Source organism: Lepidochelys kempii, chromosome 3, assembly GCF_965140265.1.
Source record: "Lepidochelys kempii isolate rLepKem1 chromosome 3, rLepKem1.hap2, whole genome shotgun sequence".
Taxonomy (NCBI): domain Eukaryota; kingdom Metazoa; phylum Chordata; order Testudines; family Cheloniidae; genus Lepidochelys; species Lepidochelys kempii.
In genome coordinates this window covers 99,884,695-99,890,694 of record NC_133258.1, presented here as the reverse complement: position 1 = coordinate 99,890,694, position 6,000 = coordinate 99,884,695, and positions in this window count along the sequence as shown.

Below are 6,000 nucleotides of genomic sequence, written 5' to 3'. Positions count from 1 at the left end.
ACCTTATTCTTGTTTTCACTATAAATATATCTAAGTGCTGTGTGTTAAGCAAAGTGCTGGTCCTGAGCTGAATCTTGTAAGTTGGTGTTTACTGTTCCTTTGTCAACCACAGACCTGTTAATTCTGTGTGTGTTCTGGGGATAAAGGACTGGACATTACAGTGAACACTCAGAGGACTCGGAGGTTGGTGTGGGCCTATTGCTGACCTGTACAGAGAGAGCAAGGCTTGTGAAGGCCTGGAAGGCAGTGCTTGTGGTTTCAGGTGGTTTCAGGGAGCTGATTCACAGCAGGCACAGACAAGATTCAACCCTGGGTACCCTGGGGAGCATCACAGGGTGTGTGTGTTTGTAAGGGAGAGACTGGACTATTACGTGTTCTCTGGGGTGAACTGCAGCAGCCCTTTCCCCTTGTATAAGTAGTTCTTTCCAAAATACCTCTACATGACAATAGTGTGTTTTTATTTTTCTACTTGCACCAGGTGAAAAAGCTGAATAGGTTTATTGTTGATCCAACAGGCTACTGAGCAGTGCTCCCCATGAGCTAAATCCCCTATGCTCTGCAGAATATGCTGTATTATATAGTAAAACGTCACTAATCCACAGTAATGCAGAGAAGACTCAGTGCAGATTAGTGAGGCTTGTGGATTACTGACTGCCAGGGCATGGCAGGTAGAGTCAGTCATATTATATCTTTGCCCCACCTTGGCACTCAGCAGCACACTCAAACAGTTCTAAGGTACTTATAATTGGCCAAGAACACTGGTGTTCCATTCTCCTCAAAAGGACAATTTCAGTTAATGCCAATTTTCTTATTCCCCTTCTCCAAAAGTCGTAGGAGTTCTCTAAATACAGAAGTTGCTCTGATTTATCTGAATCCGTTGAAAAATCAATTTAGTGAAAATAGTGCAAACCTCTGTGTAGACAATATTTAGATCAGTTTAAAACTGGTTATATCTGTTTAGCTTGTGCCTGTAAATTTACTAGTGGGAAGTAACCTGATATTTACAATGTTTAAATCTATATACCTTTAGTTAAATTAGTGAGATTTTTAGATTGGGAGACCAGATGCAGGAGGCTGGCTTTGTAATGTAGAGAAGACGAGGAAAGTAAACAAATGTGTCAAAACCACTATCACCTGTATAAATTACAATTTACAATTACAATTTTAAAAAATCCCCTAATTCAAATGAATCTAAAATTATATGAAGGCCAAGCAATCAAGTGATGTCACTCATTACCCACACAAATTTTAAATGGTAAAGAAATATTTTCACTCCATGCATCTGAAGAAGTGGGGTTTTTTTACCCATGAAAGCTTATACCCAAATAAATCTGTTAGTTGTTAAGGTGCCACCGGATTCCTCATTGTTTTTGTGGATACAGACTAACACGGCTACCCCTCTGATACTATTTAGGTAAATCCAAACTACTTGCAAATTGTTATACAGGTTACAATCAAAATGATAGTCGTGGTGAAATATATGCCATTTTAGATAACACTTTATATCCTAACTGGATGCAAAATTATGAAAATGACAATCGCTACGTACTCAGTACCTCCATGTTTGTGATAAGTATCTTTCTTAATTAATTTTTCTTACTGAAGGAAAGAGATTAGCTCCTACTGAGGAAGGATGGCACGCAGAGTTTTTAGGACATGTTATTTTTTAAATGATCCGAGAACTAAAAAAAAAAAAAGTTTAATTCAAAATGTTTCAATATTCTATTTAACAATTGAATTGTAGTAGCATCCTCAGCCAGGTCAGGGCTCTATTGTGGTAGGCTCTACTGTCTTTTAATTCAAAAGTGGCCTGAGTAAAAGTCATCACATTTAAGATGGTTGATTTTTAAGGGTGCAGTCCTCCACAATGCAGAAAATTCTCCATTCAGCACTTTTCAGGATCAAGTTATGAATCGGGCTGCATTTTGTGGACTTTTGTACATACTTTGGAGGTAGTAAAAGAAATTTAAAAAACCCCAACATTATGGTCATGCACCTGTTTGACATTCATACTTTTTCCTTGGAGTACTATTCAGAATATACATACATATAAAATGGCATGATTAATTGATTACAAAAAACATTCATTGCATCCCTATCTGAAAGTGAGGGACATTAAAATAACCCGTTTTAGGGGAAGGGAAGCAAAATTCAAATGAGTGCTTGGCAAGCTTCCTCAGACAGCAGTGCCCATTCAACCCGTTTCTGACCACTAACACCCCTGCTAGTCCTTCTATTTTGTGAACAGAGACTAGCAAGCATGCTAAACTGTATGGAGGCTTAGTGAGGTGGACGAATGTCCACAAGATCATGGGAGGAAATCACCATGCTAATTTTCACTGTGACATAACCAGAATTAAAGAGCGGTCAACATATGCAACTTTTTAGGATCCGATGAAGTGAGCTGTAGCTCACGAAAGCTTATGCTCAAATAAATTGGTTAGTCTCTAAGGTGCCACTAGTACTCCTTAACTTTTTAGGATGTTATTTCTTGGAAAATCTCTCTCTGAAGTTGTAATAATGATCATTAGCAATTATGTCTGATCTGTAGATCTTAAAGCAATCTGGTTTCAACACAATGTTTGATGAATGAACAGGAAAACTCACAGTTAGAGTTTCCTTTCAGTGATTTGGTCTGACAAGAATTCCTTAATATTAAAACTTACCAAAACTTTGGTGTTAGAAAATGACAGTCCTAGTCAGGGGCCTCCCCACCACTTCTTGGAATGACAGTTCGCTATCAATGACCCCTTTGGGGTGAGGAAAGGACCCCAACACCTACGACGTTTTCTCAAGGAGTTTTGAAATGAGAGATGCCTGAGACTAATTAGCTACTTAGGAAATCTCAAGTGGTGAAAAATTAGTCCTCTGTCATGCAAACAGTAAAGCTAAGCATGTATGTAAATGATGCTGGTCTGAGGTTTTAGGATTAAACATGTATCTGCTAAGGGTAGATCAACATAAACATTTAAGCTGTTTGGGAACTACTTGTCAATAACCAGGTTCCCAGAATGAATTGTAATTGTAGTTTACATGGAGGCCTCAGCAGCTTCTGAAACAGAGACTATTGAAAGCTTGGAAGCCGTTCAGCAATGGCACTAACACCATTATATAAACACCTAATCAATGCTGTAACTGACAGCTTTGTAAATGAGCTTAGCTTTTGGTCTGTTTATATGGCTAGCATAAAGTCCACAAATGTAAGTCACTTGAGTTATTCTGCCTTGATGGCTGGTTCACATCCTGGGAAATAAGGTGACTGATGTTCCAGATGTATTGGAAATGTAGCCCAGATCCATAAAGGAATTTAGGTGCCTGAGGTGTTTAAATCCCAATTTTAAGTTCTATACAACTCCTGCCAAAGCCTGTAGGAGCCTAAACTCATTCAACACCTACGTTTTCAGGGTAAAAGTTCCTCCCATGCCAATGTTCCCGCCTCTGGGCATGAACATTGCTGCCACTTTCTAGGCATCTGGGTGCCTATCTCCTGTCTGAGCTCCAGATTCACAAGCTGGGGGACGACAGGCATTTATCCACCTCAGTCATGTGCAGGGCTGGATCTAGTAGATGTGTTCAGAGGCCACCTACTGGATCAGGTCCTGTTCAAAATCCATCTGGAGGACGTGGCGCTGTCCGCCCTATAACTTTTAACCCAGTGGTTAGAGCTGTCACCTGGAGGGCCCAGGTTCAATTCCCCTCTTTCTGACAGAGGGGCAGAAAGGATTTGAACAGGGGTCTCCCACCTTTCAGGAATATGCGTGCTAACCACTGAGCCATGGGATATTCTGATGTAAGGGACTCCCTCCATCTCGCCTGTTGAAATTGGTCCACTGGGTTAACTGTTGAAAGACTGACTGGAACAGGGGGACTGGACCTGGACCTACCACCTCAGTGCCCTAACCACTGGACGTGTGTCCGTGTGTCCGTCCATCCATCTCTTCCAGTAGTTAGGAGACCCAGGGTCCAGTCCTCTAGTTAGCGCTCGCTCCTGAATGGTGGGAGACCCCTGTTCAAATCCTTTCCCCCACCCAGGTGTGTGCTCTGATCCCTGGCCTAAAATGTTTAAGTGGGGTGGTGCTGTAACTTCTCCTCCTCCTCTGGCCATTTTGTGAAGAACGAGGCAGGCACTTCACTTATTCCCACAAGCAGTGCCTAAGCCACTTAGAGTCATTTGTAGATTGCTATGTAGAGATAGGTGCCTCCATGCAGCTTGGAGTTGGGTGCCTACCTCCATGAGAGGTATGGGGCTTAGGACACACCTGTCTTGTCAGCATCTCCCATTGGCTACCTTAAGCAGCTCAATGCCTCGTGTGCCGGCTTTTGTGGATTGCATCCTGAGTTGCCTATCTCTCCCCAGTCATCGAATAGGAGGCTAGGCACTCAGCTTTATGGTTTGCAGTGCTATTCCTGTGATTTCTAGTCCACTAAAAGCTGTCACCATAATGCTTAGTCTTGCAATGCCTACATGTCATAGATACCACAGTAAATGCTTTCAGAAATAAACCTGATACTTGCCAGGTATGTGGAGCAGCTAAGAAGAAGGAGAGTACTGAATGGTAACTGCTTTATATCAAAGACTTGCATTTATTTAGAAGAAAATGGTTTTTAGTTCTATAATTAAAGAGTACCATTATCTAAAACAGTTTTTCAACATTTTTGTGTGACACACAGTTTGCACGCTGTGGCCCAGGCCTACTTTGCTTCTAATTTGAAATTGACTAAGAGCAGTGGAAACTTGATGGTCAGTGCTTTTGGCATTTGGAGAAGTGTGACATTTTCATGTTTATTGTCTCTTAGTATAAGCTACATTTATTGGAAAGTATACTCTACTATTTTAGCAAGGTTTTACTTGTAAATATTGGTGTAGTCTGAAAAGTCATCAAATGCTGCCCTCTAATTTGCAGGTACATAGGGCCCACCTGTCTGCAAGAAGTTGGATCTGAGATGGCAGAGCTTGAGTAGCTTGAACAGTGGATGTGACTCTTGGAACCCAGTTCCACAGAGCCCTTCTATTGTCTCTGTGAACCATTATGCTGTAGTTGTTGGGGATAGGTTGGTAGTGAGGATCGGCCACTGTCTGGATCGATTGGCTGTTTTCCCCAACATAGCAAGAGGTGTAGGTGTTCCAGTGGCTTCTCTAGCCCTGTATCTGGAGTAGTGGCTGTAGAGTAGCTCTCTGCTCGTGGAAGAGTCTTTCTTCATCCCCCCGACAAGGCCCTTATGAAGTCCCCACTACTTAGTTTTTCTAATTGGATAGTGAGCTGGAGCTGAGACTTAAGCCATAGTCCATGAAGTTAATTTCAACTACTGGCTCCTTTGAATGAGCTAGGGAGTGGGGCTCAAATACACAAAAAGATTTAGGCACCTAACTCCCACTTTACTGGCCCTTACTGCAGATCTTTCTTTGAAATGAAGTCAATGGATGGTTTGCCACTAATTTTAGTGGGAGCAAGTTTGGGCTCAAGCCATCTTCCACAGATCTGAAAGAAGAACTGAAAGGAATTTTACCAAACTTTCCAAAGAAATGCTCCTTGAGAATCTTCTCCATACATGAAAACTTCAAGAATAAATTTGAGCTGAAATGGTAAACTTTTAGAATTATAAGACATTGATCATGAAAGCACAGGCTAATATTGAAAGACCTCTGTAAACAGATTTTTAAAATATGAGATAATGAGCTAAATTCTGGTTGCTGGTGGCATATAGGCTAACTGCTAGAAAAACTTTATTTATACTATTCTTCAGGATCTTTATGGATACACATACATTACTGGTGAAACAACATGATACTAACCTGCAGTGGGCCATCCCACAACTAAGTCATGAAGATTATTCCTGCTATGAGCACATGTAAGCTCCATTTGAAGATGTGACTAGTTGCCAGTGCAACTTAGTTCTGACTGAGTCACTGGCCACTGGTCATACAACAATGTATATAGTTCTCATGCTGTGGCAATGGCAACTAGTCAGATCTTCAAACGGAGATTACATGTTCTTATA